Source organism: Varanus komodoensis, unplaced genomic scaffold (genome assembly GCF_004798865.1).
Source record: "Varanus komodoensis strain SLA01 unplaced genomic scaffold, ASM479886v1 scaffold11, whole genome shotgun sequence".
NCBI lineage: Eukaryota > Metazoa > Chordata > Lepidosauria > Squamata > Varanidae > Varanus > Varanus komodoensis.
The window spans coordinates 20,908,728-20,923,151 of record NW_025335317.1 but is presented as its reverse complement, the minus strand read 5'-3'; positions in this window follow the sequence as shown (position 1 = coordinate 20,923,151).

Genomic DNA, 14,424 nt, shown 5'->3' with positions numbered 1-14,424 from the left:
CAATTCCAACTTAGATGTTGCTTTTAATGGTTTCTACAGGCCTTTATGGGATAGCACACTACACTCTTGGGAGTGTGCAAAAGCGTGCTCTTGCTAATTATTCTCTGTTTTAAGTCCGACTGACTGTGCTAAGTCCAGATCCACCTGTTGTTAATCATGTTAAATATACTCTAATGACACTTACTTTTTTTTCCAAGGGACATTATGTGGCCTAGGTGCCCCTGGTGATAATTATCTTTAATTTAAATGTTTTATTTCCCACCCACCCACCCACTCACATAATCTAGGCTGCTATATTTTAATCACAATGGAAAATAATATGCATTAAATTTTAACTCCAGTGAGTTAAAGTTAGTTGAATAAATCAAAACAGTGGCTGTTTATTACCAGGCCTGCTCCAAGTTTTGGTCAACTGATGAAACAGGGATTTTTTTAATGAATAAAGGAGACTTTCCCCATTCTTAACACCCTAAATGTTCATTTGTGTTTCTTTTCTGACTGTTGACAGCCATTTTGCTGGCCTGCTCTTTTGTTTTTTTATGTACATCTTCTTCAAGAAGTTGATTTCCCCGTCCATGCTCCCAAACACCTTAACTTCAAGCCTTTTTCCAGGGAAAATGCCCCTTGTTTTAGGATTAGACAGTAAACCTTTCCTTCTCCATTTCTTTCACTAAAAAGAAGCCATTCATGAATCACCCCAAAAACGGAAATGCATCACTCAAGAGAGGGCGAGGGATGACACCAACTTACATGAAACCTGCACATGCTACTTATCCATATACATACAAGATTAGAAATGTTATAATTTCAATCCAAATGTAGTACATGTCACCACAGCATTGAAGCCTGTGACCAGGTGATCTGCATGCCTCGCTCAATCTGCTGACCAGGTGCTAAGTGATGTTCGCCACTTCCCGGCCCAGTTCCTCTTCTGCTGGATATTTATCTTTACACAGGGCTTGAACTGGACACAGGATGACTGCAGAACACAGGGATAGTTCTCCTGCAGGCCTCAGCATCATTCTTCAACTCAGAGGAATGCCCTCTGAACAAGAAGACACATGGCCACTGAGAAACCCAAGCTTTTCTGTAGCCTCACCCACAACTGGACATGGTGGAAGTTAGCAGGTGCACACAAGGCAGCTGGACTTAGCACAATAAGTTGGACTTAAGAGCCATTCAAGTGTGGTTGGCCTGATGTTTCAAGTTTTCCTCATCACCTGTCAAAGTCCTCCTTCAGGCTTTGAAGTCACAGTCTTCAAAATAGCACAGAAAAACCGCTAAGTGCTGCTTGTGCTCAGTCAGCGTTACTAGGCAACCACAATTCTAATAACCATACATGATTTTCCAGCATCTCTGCATCAAGCAAGGCCAAACAGGAGATCCTAGCTGATGATGTGGCAAATGATCTGACAGAGATTTCAGTGGCATTAATGTAAGGTCATTAGCTTTAAACACACATGTGTCTGTAAGTATGCATACTGACCCTCAGTCTTATTAAAGCACATACAGGCCACGTTAGTTTCAGAGGCCTTACCTCTAGGATAGCAACCAGTCCTCTTCAGTGGGTTCAGTGATATCTTAATATCAGGTGATTTCCACACAGACAAGATGCGCCCCCGAGAGCGCATGTATGTGCAAGCACATAGGCATTGCAAAGGTGCTACAAGTACAGAACTGCTGGCATATCATCATGCCAAACCAAACCAAACACAGCCTAGCTGCATACACAAAGAGCATACATAGGAGCAATACGAGAGGCGACTTTAATCAAATCTCTTCCCCAACACCACGCACTTAGGACTCTTCCAGGACAAGATCATACTGTGACCTGGCCAGAAATACAGGTCAGTCCATGATTTGTTTTCAATTCCACATGAGCAGGTCTGTTCCCCTTCTATTACTCCTCTTGTCCACAGTGTCCTCAGAGAAAAGAGCCCTGTGTTCTTCAGCTCCCAAGAGAGCTTTGGCTATCCTAGGAAAAGACTGGTGAAAATCCTACAACATTCCTGCATGTCCTAACTCTTCCACTTTGGAAAGAACCTTCAGAGACAAGCTACATGAGTAGCAGCCCAGTATCAAGTTCCCTTTGCAGGACTGTACCACTTTGAATTGCAGGGGAAGCCCCAGATGTTCTGTGCCCAGTGCTCACCACGGATCAGTTTCACTGCCTGCTTTTAGCACCAGGATCAGCTCTGTGAGGTTGCAGAGGGAGGTGCTAAGTCTGCATAGGAAAGTGTTTTTTCCCCATTTCCCAGAAATGTGCTTCAGGGACACAGAAATCTGACTTATACCAATTCAAACCCTTGGTCCAGAGAGTCAGATAGTGTCAATCTTCCTGGCCACACCTTTCCCGTGTTTCAGGCACATGTTTCTCCAGAGGGACATAAACATCCTAGATATTGTTGGGGAAATTCAGATAAAACCTGGTGGAAAAAGTTTGCTTATATGTGCCTTTGTTTGATAAAGTCAAATCTGCAACATCTCTGCATCTCTTTCTCAGAAAGTAACTGAATTCCAAGAGAGACTTCTGTTTAGTGTTATTTCCAAGCTGATCCTTTAAGAGATGGCTACTACCTTTGGCTGGAAAAGTCTGTGCAGAATGGGGCTCCCAAGTCTATTCTTGTGCTAACAGCAAACAAAACTGATAAGGCTGCCTGACAAGTTTTTCTAGCAGTATTGCAATCACCCTCATTTGCGTGCCAAAACCCACAATAATCCCTGTGCCTCAGTGATCGTTCTGTTAATTTCTTGTAATCAAGGCTATTTTTTTGTATTAAATTCTTTTTCACTGTATTCCCCTTATTTTGTCATCACCTGATCAGCTTCTGTGTCATGTGACTCAGAATCTATAAAACACTCTGTGTGTATTCTAAAAGCTTGTAGTTGGCAGTGGAGGCCATTACCCAGTAGTATTGCTGTCATAAGTAACTGCAGGGGGCCTGGGTGCAATAAAAATGCTAGGGTTCAATCCGAATCGTCCCCGTGAGTCCTGGGATTCATTCTCACCATTGGTAAAGAAACTCTGACAATACAAAACCTGGGACCTTTTACATGCATGGTGTGTACCCTCCAAGCTTGGGGAAGTGCAGATTTTGATAGGCAGCTCCATCTTGGCTCACCAATTGGCTTCAAAGCAGAAAATGTGACATATTCACATGAAATTCTCATGGAACATGTCACTCATCCATCCTAATTCTAAACTGCCAAGCCAGTAGGACTCTGCAGGTCCAGGCTTTTCCTGGAATTGTTCATTGGAAAAGAGAAGGGAGGAGAAACAAAGACTCTTTAAACCCCCAGCCTGCTGTTGTAAATGGCTCAGCTGCTGGTTGTCTCTGCTGTGTTCTTTTATTACACACAAATTATAATGTGGGAGCCACTGCCACCGTCACCTTTCCACATTTTAGCTTTGAACTCTGACTAATCTCCTAGCAGAGCTAGTGTGAAATACTGCCCTTTTCAAGTTTTCTGGAGGCATTGCTCTTCCCACTATGCATCATGGTGGGCATTTGAACTGGCGAAAACCCACAGGGCTCGCTCCAGCGAGAAAACAGATTCACCAGCGTTTGCCCATTAGCCCTCAGCTGTGAGGCAGTGCTCAGCGAAGCAGCGTTCATTTATTTTTACAAGGCAGTCAGACCGTTACCTTAGGGCCTGACAAGGTCCCAGAGAAACGAAAGCAACCGTTTCAATTCTTCCACCCCTACCTGCTTCCGCAGCCCAGATAGCATTTTCTTCATGGTTTTAACTTAAGGTTTTCCTAAGATTTCCAGAGCAAACCTGGTTTGGGTGTATTTACAATTTATTAAGTCTTCTCAATCCCTTTCAGGTATGTCTGAAAAACCTACAGTTTCCCATTTCCAAGCCTACACCAGCAACGTTATTTATACACCAATGAGTGTCTGGCTTGAGAGTTGTTTCATTACCCAGAACAGAATGGATTTTTCACTCTGCTTTCTTTTCTCCCACCACTGCACAGGCACAAATGGTAAAACATGAGCTGCTAAAAAAACAAAAACCCAAAGCATAATTGAGTTAACTATCTCTGGTTAGCATTTGGCTTCAGATGCCAAGCCTGATGACAGGTCTCCCACACAAAAGTGAAGCTGAAATACTGGGGGCTTATTCTGTTACCGTTTCCTTTGTTGGACAAGCTGCCTTTTCATTCAACAGCACTGGACTGACGACCAGTTAGGATTATTACACGTGAAAGGTAGTAGCCCCTGCAAAACCACGACTTCATAGTAAGCACAAGTGTGGACAGGAGGTAGCAGTGCTACTGGAACATACTTACATGATCCAGGTAAGTGAAAAGCTACAGCTGACAATAAGGAAGGAAGAAAAAGCTCCTCTGCAAATATGGCATGTCTGGACTCTCTGCATCCAAGAGGATTGCCTCTGATTTCAGCGAATTTGGAGAGAAATTTGTATTGTACTTTGTAATGGGACAAAGAAAGTAAAGAAAGCTTACAGTAGACTAGTGCTTTGTTTTTCCAATACAAAGGGCTACAGCAGTACATCCTGCCTTCTCATTTTCATTCCTTGAAAGGCTTTCTGGAATTTATTTGACAGTTAAATATGGGATTATAGGGGTACTGATGCTAGTCATTAATGAGGTAAGTAGGAATAATAGCATATCTGATTCTTGAAATGCATGAATACTAGTCATTTTGAAAGAAGATCCTTTAAATGTTAGATTCCACTGACCAGTAGTATCATTAAACCAGGATTTTAAAATTATGATGACAATTTTAGCCCACAGGTCTTACCAAAAGTGATAAATTCTGACCAAGAAGAGTTCATTAAAGGGAGAGAAAGAAATATTGCAGGTGATAATTTAAGGAATAAATGTAAAAGGAAAAAAGTAAATGTCAAAAGACATCACATAACGTTGAGCAGAAACTGGAGTAAAGAAATACAGGTGGGTTACAAGAATGTTAGTATTTATATAAATCAATACTTGTCTAAACAGATTAGATTAGAATGCAGGGCAAGACACTGTGCCCAGTGTCAGCATCTCTGCTTGTAATTGTTATTGAAAGTTTGGCACTAGGTATTAGTCAAGATAATGGGATGAGGGAATAGATTTAGGTGGCAAAGAAGTAAAGATGACAATTTAGGCAGGGAGCAGAGGGCATCATCTTGTTGCAGCAAATGTTAAATAATTGGAAGTCAGAAGTCCTTGCTGATCTTCTACCAATCATCCAGAGATCTGCCAGTTGATCTGTCTCCACCCTTTGCTCTCACGTGGTTTAATTATTATTATTTGTTCTTTGATCCCATCAATGTGGCAACCCAGGTGGTTCTGAGTCCCACATTTGAATCCACACACAGACAGTGTGATCCTGGGCCACTATCTTCAATTGAATGTCTCTCACATGGGTTTTGTGAAGATAAAATGAATGCAAGATGAAAACCATATATGCCATCATGAGCTCCATAGAGGAAAGCTGGAATATAAATGCTGGAATGATTAAAGTATGTTCGTAATGGAGATTTAAACTTGACCTTCAAACAACAGCCCCATATCAAAGGAAAGCTTCTTTTTAAAATGGAGGTGATTTTTGCCACATGGCGTGAGGCCATCAATTGCACTAAGCTCTGAAACTGGTGGGTTCACTGCTTCTTGCCTCGTATCCAAGAAATCACTCATGGCTTTATCTGCACATGGCCAGGCTCCTAGGCCAGCATGAAGGGCAAGGACAGAGCAGCCATGAATGGTGGTGGCTGTTGGGAATGAAATAGGCTGCTGTTCTTGACATGGCTTCCAAGGCCAGGGAGACACAGAGTCTTCTCACAGGGAGGAGAAGCCCTGGGAAATGGGGCCTCCAGGTATTAAGATGGAAGAGTGGGAGGTTTATCTCAAGGCTGCCCTCTGCATGTGTTAGGTGGACTCTGAGAATGTTCAGGTGGACCCTGGTGTGGGACAGGAGCCCCAGGAGCCAGACAAGCCTGGTGTGATCCTTGACTCCATGATGTAGTGTTGAGAGAGAAGGGACGGCATACAGCTAAGAGGCTGGCCCACCTCCAGAAGGGCCCTCCCAGAGTGGTGGGGCCCAGAATTACTCAAAAGGAGTGCTCTTGGAAGTAGTGATTAGTTTGGGTTTGACAAACTGCTCTGTGCATGCTGAGACACTCTTTGCTTTACTGGATGTACGTTGGAGAATAAAGAGCTTTTGTCAAAGAACGGTCAGTTGCTTTGAAGGTGTGAAGGGGGACACTGAGCTCCCAACAGTGGGTTGACCTGATGGTGTCACCAGCGGTTGTTTCCTTGCAGCTTGGTCCATCAGCCAAAATGAGCATCACTGAAGTGGAGTGCCAGTGAAGGGCAGAGACAGAAAAGCAAGTGTGGGGAAGAAAGACAGGAGAGCAAGGAGGGAGCTGGTTGAGGAAAGAGTGGGAATATCCCCTGTGGGGTGATACTGTTCTATGGACTCGAACAGAGGAAGAGAAAAAAAGCCCCCCCAAAACCTAGCCAGAGGGTGGAAGCTCACACCCACCATCAGCAATCCTGTTGCCCCTTGAAGTCTAAGGCTGGGCTTCTACTGATCAAGTCATTCTGGCACAGAAATACTGTTCCTGTCTCTATCATAGTCAATGAAGCAATGGCCCTCTAGGCACAGAAAATAAAAAAACCTCCATTTTCTCGAAGCATATTTGCATTCACTTCTTCATTGACACCATCATGTACTAGAAAAAGTTAACTTGCCAAGTTGAGCATTGGATCTTAAAGAAAACAGTGGGAATTTTTTAGGATATACAGCATGTTAAAATATAAAAATGTCAGAACATTATTTTATTATTTTTGAGAGTTTTGGCATTCGCTTCAGATAACTCTTCCTGAATACCACTTTTTTTATTTCACAGATAATTGAGCTTAAAGGTTAAGCTTTAAAATACCTATGTCTTCAAGGCTGAAGAGCTGGATTTTAAGCATTCAAATGGTTTCCTTTTTATTTAGGAAAAGTTATTTCCATAATAGAACATTCATGCTGATGATCCTGTACAAGATGGTTTATGAGCTGATAAGTAATTCTGCGCATCACAATATTAGAAAGTGAGTATATTTCCCCAATAACCTTGAAGCAGTTCATGAATTAGAGGCCGTTGACACAATTCTCAGAAAATGTCAAGTCATGGAATCATAAAATAAGGGTTTCCACAAAGACACATGCTTGCCTTCATCTAGCTACAAAGTCCAAAAATGATCTCACAAAAATGCACCAGCAACTTTCCTGCTCTGTATAATTTCCTAGACATTCTATAAAGTCCCTCTTATATTTCTTACTAACAAGCGGAATGCATGAAAAAGATAGTCTAAGGGTTGAGCTGGCTGGTTCTTTCAATCTCTCTAACATCTAAGAGAACCTTGGGGCAGCACAATCCACTGAGGTTGCCCGTAACCCTCTGCATTTGGAGGATTGTATTCAGAAGCCTCTAGGGCTTCCTGGTGCCAAGAAACATTAATCTAACAGACTAGGGCGCTACAAATAGAAACTAAGGTTAGAAAAATAATCCATCTGGAAGAGGCACCCATTATTAAGATCATTTATTTATCTGCATAATAAATTGAAATGTCTGAATTGCTTACATTTAAAAAGCTTGTAAGCTATGTGCAAAAGTAAGCCTTCATACAAAGGCAAAGACACCCATCCTCGCGATTCCAAAAGCATGTTTTCAGTAGGGTCGACCCCTGTCTAATTTGCATGGGGGGTGGAGATCTCAGTAATGAATGACTGGAGCAATTTGTGTAATGTTATCATGGATTTTCATTACCTTTGCTATCGAAAAGCACCAGTCACTGTAGCCTGAAACAAGAATAATCTAAGTATATTTCTATCTATGCTATGATCCCCCTTGTCAATTGGCACGGCACAAAATGTGTGGTGAATTATTCACCATCTCTAGTCACTCAGTAATGGGCCAGTGAGCTCTGACCTTTTCAGGGAATTGGATTCTACAAAACTGTTACAGATACTGGGAGAAAACCAGTCCTCCCCCATTTCACACAGAATGGATGAAGGGCAGCTGTTTCTTTCAAAGGGGGTCTTTTCTTTGTTCTGTGCACTAACACTGACTCCAAATGCAGCTACAGCTCTATCCACAATGTGAGCTCTTTCCCTTCTCATTTTTAAACAGGGCTTGAAAACGTTGTTATAGCAGGCTCTGCTGTTCCTATTGTGTATCTCTGGGTTTGTGATGCTGTAGTGTGCTTGTAACACATTACAGTGTTACCATATGCATGTCTTCTGTTAAGAAAGTCCCTACAGAGTTGCATAGTTCCAGGTAAATGTGTGTAAGATTGCAGCTTTGCTTGATTTGTAAGACGTTCTCTTAAAAGTTTCTTTTAATAGAAACCTCCTAACATGAAAACAGGGGTGGGGGAGGGAGAACATAGGGCAGCATCAAGCACTGCTTGTTCTTTTACATGGTTCACACAGAGCAATGCTAATAACCTGTACTGCTGTATTTTGCACAGGAAACTGTTGTGCCTACATTTGCTACTGGTATTGTGCTAGCAGTCACATTTGCTAGTGCTATGCCAGTGGTGTAGCCAGGGAACGCCTGTTAAATGCTGCTCATAATGTATGCAGTAGTAAGCACAAGGGAAGCAACGCAAATCAACCCACATTTAAACAGAAGTCTACACGCTGCAGAGCATAACCTCCAGCCCCTGGCCCTAATTCCTTGGCGGAACACCCTAGCTGGACCTGCACTGCATCTTGGGGTTCCTCCAGAGGTCAGGGCGTCAGCTCCAAGCCCTGCCCCCTGGAGGAGCCCCTCAAAAAGGGCATCCCCTTTACTGCTCTCTCCAATCTGAGACTGGAGGCAACAGTGTGAAGTGGCAGTGAACTTCCTGGTGTTCTCCGCAAGCTCAGGCTGGAGGTAACAGCAGGGCAATGAGGCACGGTGAGCACTGACATTCACCTGTGCTGAAGAAAATGGATGCTTTTCCGACAGACACATTCCCTGATCCAGTATGAGCTCCACCTCTTTCATGGGGAAAGCATGAAGGTTGTATGAAGCAGCTGAAGCTCCTTGCTTTTTGGTCAGAGAAGCAGAGTGGGCCCAGCTGCTTGCTTTTCTTCCAACTCCTCACACACAGCCTCCTTCCTTCCCTGGGGAGGGAGGATCAGCACATGAAGAGAGGACAGGGCTGGCTCATCTAGGTTTCTGCCCACTGGGCAGTGATATCAGTTCAGTTCATCTTCATTGTCCCAGGCCCAAGCACCAGCTGGAAAATTCATTCAATGCATGTGCCAGAAAGCAAATCATGCAAAGTGGGCGTAGCCAGACAAGGGTCATTTGGCCCAGAGGAAGGGACCATACATCCCCCACCCAAAACTAGTTCTACACAATCCAGCCCTAACAGAAGTAACTAACTCAACAAAGATAATTGCATGGATCTTTTTTTCCATTCTGAAGAAAGTTCTTTTTTTCAGACTATGAAGTTTTATAGCAGGCAATTATATTGTGCATTTAAACAACCACAACAAACCACACAGAGATGTGTGCATGTGTGTGATCAATTGTTCCTCTGCAGTCGAAGAGAAATCTGAATACTGAATTCATGATGTTACTTTGATTCCAGCTTCTACTTATATGTGCATCTTTTGTATGGAACTCATAAATATACAAGTATTATCTCAATATATAATAATCCGAAATGTGTGTGCATGCATGCCTGTTTCTCAGTATTCTCTATCAACATTCCAAATGTTTTGACAAGTTATCTATTGTCTTAAAATTAAACAGCCAAGTGTCTCCAGTTCTATAATCATACACATCAAGCACATATTAAGGGAATAATAGTCCATCCAGCATTAGCCTCAAAGAATTAATGTTCATAATCACTCATATGAGTATTTAACTGTTTCTGGTTGCTTTAACATTTCCTCTGCTGCTATGAAATCCCTCTCTAAGAAGAGTAGCTATTTCCAGTATATAAATAAATGATTTACAAATAAATAGGCAAGACTGAAAAAGACAGCCTTAAAACAAATGGAAGGTCACTTGATTCATTTCATCATGTTTTTCTGGAGTCATTGTAACATTCCCAGTCTGAGGACAAGGTTTAGAGATTAGAAAAAAGGGCAAGCTCCAAGGTTCCTCCCTCTGCTATTTCCCCCATGTGTGAATTCTCCCAGTCTGACTTTTCTCCCATGAACTTATCCATGGGTATGGCTGTATCTCCAGCAACCTTAGCTGCAGTTAATGCTAGTCAGGCGTTCCATAAGAGCAAGCATTTCAACCATTTGCAAATTCAAGGTTTGTATCCAAATATGACATTACTCCTTCCATCTGCCCTACAGACCTGCACACTGTTCCTCCAGAGGGCTCGCCATTCCTTTGGAACACATTTTCATGTGGTGCAAAAAAGCTTCAACAGGGAGGAGAAAAGGAGAAAGGCCCGTCAACTGCCAGACTTCTGTTCAAGTCAACCCCAGTTTAAACATCTGTTTAGTATTATTTCTGGATAAGGCCAGTGCAGATATGCCTCTTGACCTTGTCCAAGGTCATAAGGGAAAGGTAGGCAAACACCATGTGTCAAAATGGAGGGGCTGAGGGGAAGGAACCAGCCCCGTAGTCCGTTTCTGATTTCAGAACCATGGTTACAGAGTGGATGTATCATGTTTGCACTGGTCCTTTAGTTTCTCATCTCTCTTGGTTCATTTATTTTTAAATGACAGCCATATACACACAATCTTAGTCATTTCAGTACCAGCAATCCAATTTCTACTGATTATATAACACAGCAACATATTATTAAAGAATATTAAAAGGAAACAGGGTACTCTTTGCTTATATACGGTAAGTAGGGAAGCTGCTTTAGGTAAATGGAAAATGGAGCTACATAATAAACAAAATAGTTCTTGCTGCAAGTAAAAGACGCTGATTTGATTGCCCATTCTAAAGTAATATTTGTGTTCCCAAAGGATGACAAACTGCAAGGTTAGGCAGCAGCATAAAACCCACAGAATTGCAAATATTTAGAATGATCTTGCCAACAAAGAAAAACTAAAACTACTTCATTGCTTACATGAAAAAATGTAAGAAAAAGAGATTTCTATAGGCACATTACCAGGTCCAGTTGGATATACAGTGAATATATTAATATAAGACTGTTTTAGGCAAATATAGCATTACAATATAATGCTGTTTCACTGCAAATGTATTTCCAGAGAAACCAAACTGTTCTGCTAAGCCATGTTACGAGATAACCCAGCAGCTGTTATTGAACTAATATGTTATATCAGAGTTACTGAGAAAAATTATTTAAAACCCTTTGAAATTCTTATTATTTTCAGTTCAGTGCTTGATTTCCAACACTAAATTAGAAAACCTTCCTTGGCAATCCTTCCCAGATGAAATGGCATGGTGGAACTGCTCCGGGAGTTATACAAATCCTGCAAAATTCTGGATCCTGTGAAGTGAGAGGGCTCGCTGCTTCAGTACGTTTGGCAGCAGACGTGCAGAACTTAGTAATCAGGGGGCAAAAGTTTGGTGGATCTTCTGATTAAAAATCCAGGTCTGCCAAACCATTTACCAGGATGAATCTGGCTGGTTCTACTCATCTCTAATTGTAACTTCACAGGAGGCCGAGTCTATGAGATGTAATTTTGTTATGTTTTTTAGTTAATGCAGGGTGAATTGATACGGCAGTGGAAACTAGAAAAAGTCATGCTCTCATGGAAACACATCAGCCTCGTCAGCTTCTATGAACTGGGTGTGGGAGCAGAAAACGATGGATTCAAAAGAATGGCTTTTGTACTTAGGCTCTTAATGAAAGTTACTTTTCTTTTAGTCCCACCAGCCTGCCTTCTGGACAATGGGTGTCTTGTGATCAGCCATGCCACCCGTGACGGCATTGACTGAGCCTCCAACAGTAGTCATTCACTGATAGTGCCCATGATATTCTGCCAGCTTTCCACACGTGCCATTGGCCCCAAAAGGCTGAGGGCCTCTCGACTATCTATTACCACAGCAATGCAGAGATTATAAACATTCCATTGCTGGTTTCAACCTGATTTCCTGAGTTTCAAAACCCCAGATCTGCACATCTGCTCAGGCCCTTTTCAATTCCGTTCAACCCAAGTGCACACTCCAGCCTAACTTGAAATGCATTGGACAAGATCCAGTTCAGCATGAGGGCTACAGTAAATTATGTTTCATCATCCTGAGAAGCAAGAGCAGGGAAGCCTTTGTTTCCACAAACAGTAGTTGTGCTTTGCTAGAGGCTGCTCACATGATTGCAATATAATTAATGGCAGCTTTAGTGCCAAGCTGGATACTGTCCATTATCAGCTATTTTGCCAGCTTGAAACCAACAAGTTTCTGGTAACAATGAGAGCACAAAAAAGAGAGAAGGTTAAGTTTTCTGCATCCACCCTACATGATTACTACATAGGTGCATGGACTAACACAGGGTAACTAGTCACAAACATCCCATAACGCTATTTGATTTCCTTTATTCCAGCCAGTTTCTTAAATAGTAACTGGCAGCCCTCCTAATTTTTTGGCCTACAGTTTTAGTCCGCGGGCTAGGGCTGATGGAGTTGCAGGCCAAATATCTTGAGGACTACAGATTCCCCACCACCGCCACCATGCTTTAGTTAAGGAACTCTTATAACAGTGATCCAACAAAACTAGAAACAGACCTGGTTAGCTCCAGAGTGCTGTTTCCATCTTAAACACAGAGATCTTTATCTCCCCGGCATCTGCAGCAACCTTAATTATGCATACATGATTTCCATGTTGGAAAGCAATGCACAGACTTTCTTTGGAAATGTGAAGTTCTTCGCAAAACAAGTCCCACTGATTTCAGTGAGATTTACTCCCTAATAAAAGTTAAAAGATCTATTGATTTATTTATTAAATTTATAGGCCACTTTTCCTCAAATGAGCCAAGGTGCTGTGCATGATCCTTCTTTTCTCAATTTTTATTCTCACAACAACCGATGGGTTACACTGAGTGACAGAGACTGGGCCAAAGTCACTCAGTGAGTTTCATGGCTGAGTGGGAACCTGAACCTGGATCCCCCAGTTCTTAATACAACACTCTAGCCACTACTGGCTGCAGCCTGTGTTCTTTTAAGTCAGAGTATCTCTTTCTTTCAGGGAGGCAGGATCATGAATGGAAGGGACAACATAAAGGGGTTATAAGGCAGAAAGCAGGAATCTAATGAAGTGTGTGCATAAAAGGAAGCTCAACTGGTGATGGAAGCCAATACAATGAGATAGGACTAGAGATGCCACTGAGCATCCTGGACTCCAGCACAGATATAACCCTCAGTGGTGCCTTCTATAAGGAATTTTCATAGAGGGCCAGAATAAACTCGAAGAGGCACTTTTAATGACAGATAGGGCATGTTTAAGCTTTTATAAAAATGCGTGCTTACATAAAAAGCAGTAGAAATAAACAGTGACAAATGTATTTAACCATGAATGTGTGTGAGAGTAGCTCATACAATAACCTTAAAATGTTGGATGCATTAATTTATGCAAAATGCTGCTGAGTATAGAAAGCTGCTGCCAGCAACAACAGTGATTGAACAGTACTTGGCAAAAAGACATTTTGCAGCAGTGCATTACATATCTATATGTTTCCTTTCTTGCATTTTGTTAGAATTTGTCACTCTGCATGGGTTTCAACTAAATCTCCTCAGCTGACTGGCTACAGGCTTCAAATGCAAATATATGCAGATCTAGGCAGAAGAAAGGCCTACAACTCCCATCTGGCTGGGACATGCTGAGGATTGTAGGCCTTTTGTATGTCTAAAAGGGCATAACTGGACCCTTTTAATTTAAAGTGCATCCAGACCAGGTGTTCCATATGGAATTGGCATGCTTCGTGTATGAAATTTTACATGACAATTCCATCATGCAATCTTTATCATCTTTCATTTTCCCTGTGGTTAATCCATCTTTGATCAGCTGGAAGAAAATCCAGAGAATTTCACAATCTCCACAGGTATAGAGATGACTTTTGCACTACCTTTCCATCGTTTCAAAAGGTTAACAGTTTGATGTGAGAAGTGGCATATTAGAAAAGTGGACCGATCACAGCTCAGCACACACATCCTTAAAAGTAGCTCTCATTTTATGACTGGATTTATTTTTGATTTATCTTTTTATTAGCAGTATAATGCTTTTCTGGCTATTTTAAAAATCTGGTGTTTGTATTGTGGAGTTACAGTGTTAGAATATTATGGTAAAATAGTGCCAATTTAAAAAAAATGATTTAAAAATAAGTTGTATCCAACAGTGCCTGTGTGGAAAAGGACACTTGACACTTGGGGGGGACTCCTGGGGTCTGTGGCAGGGAGATTTCCTGAATAGATGGTAAAAACACCCTGCAGTATTGTGTGATGGTCTGCTGAAAGGAGAGGCAAAAGCCAGGAGCCCTTAAATTATCAACTTAAA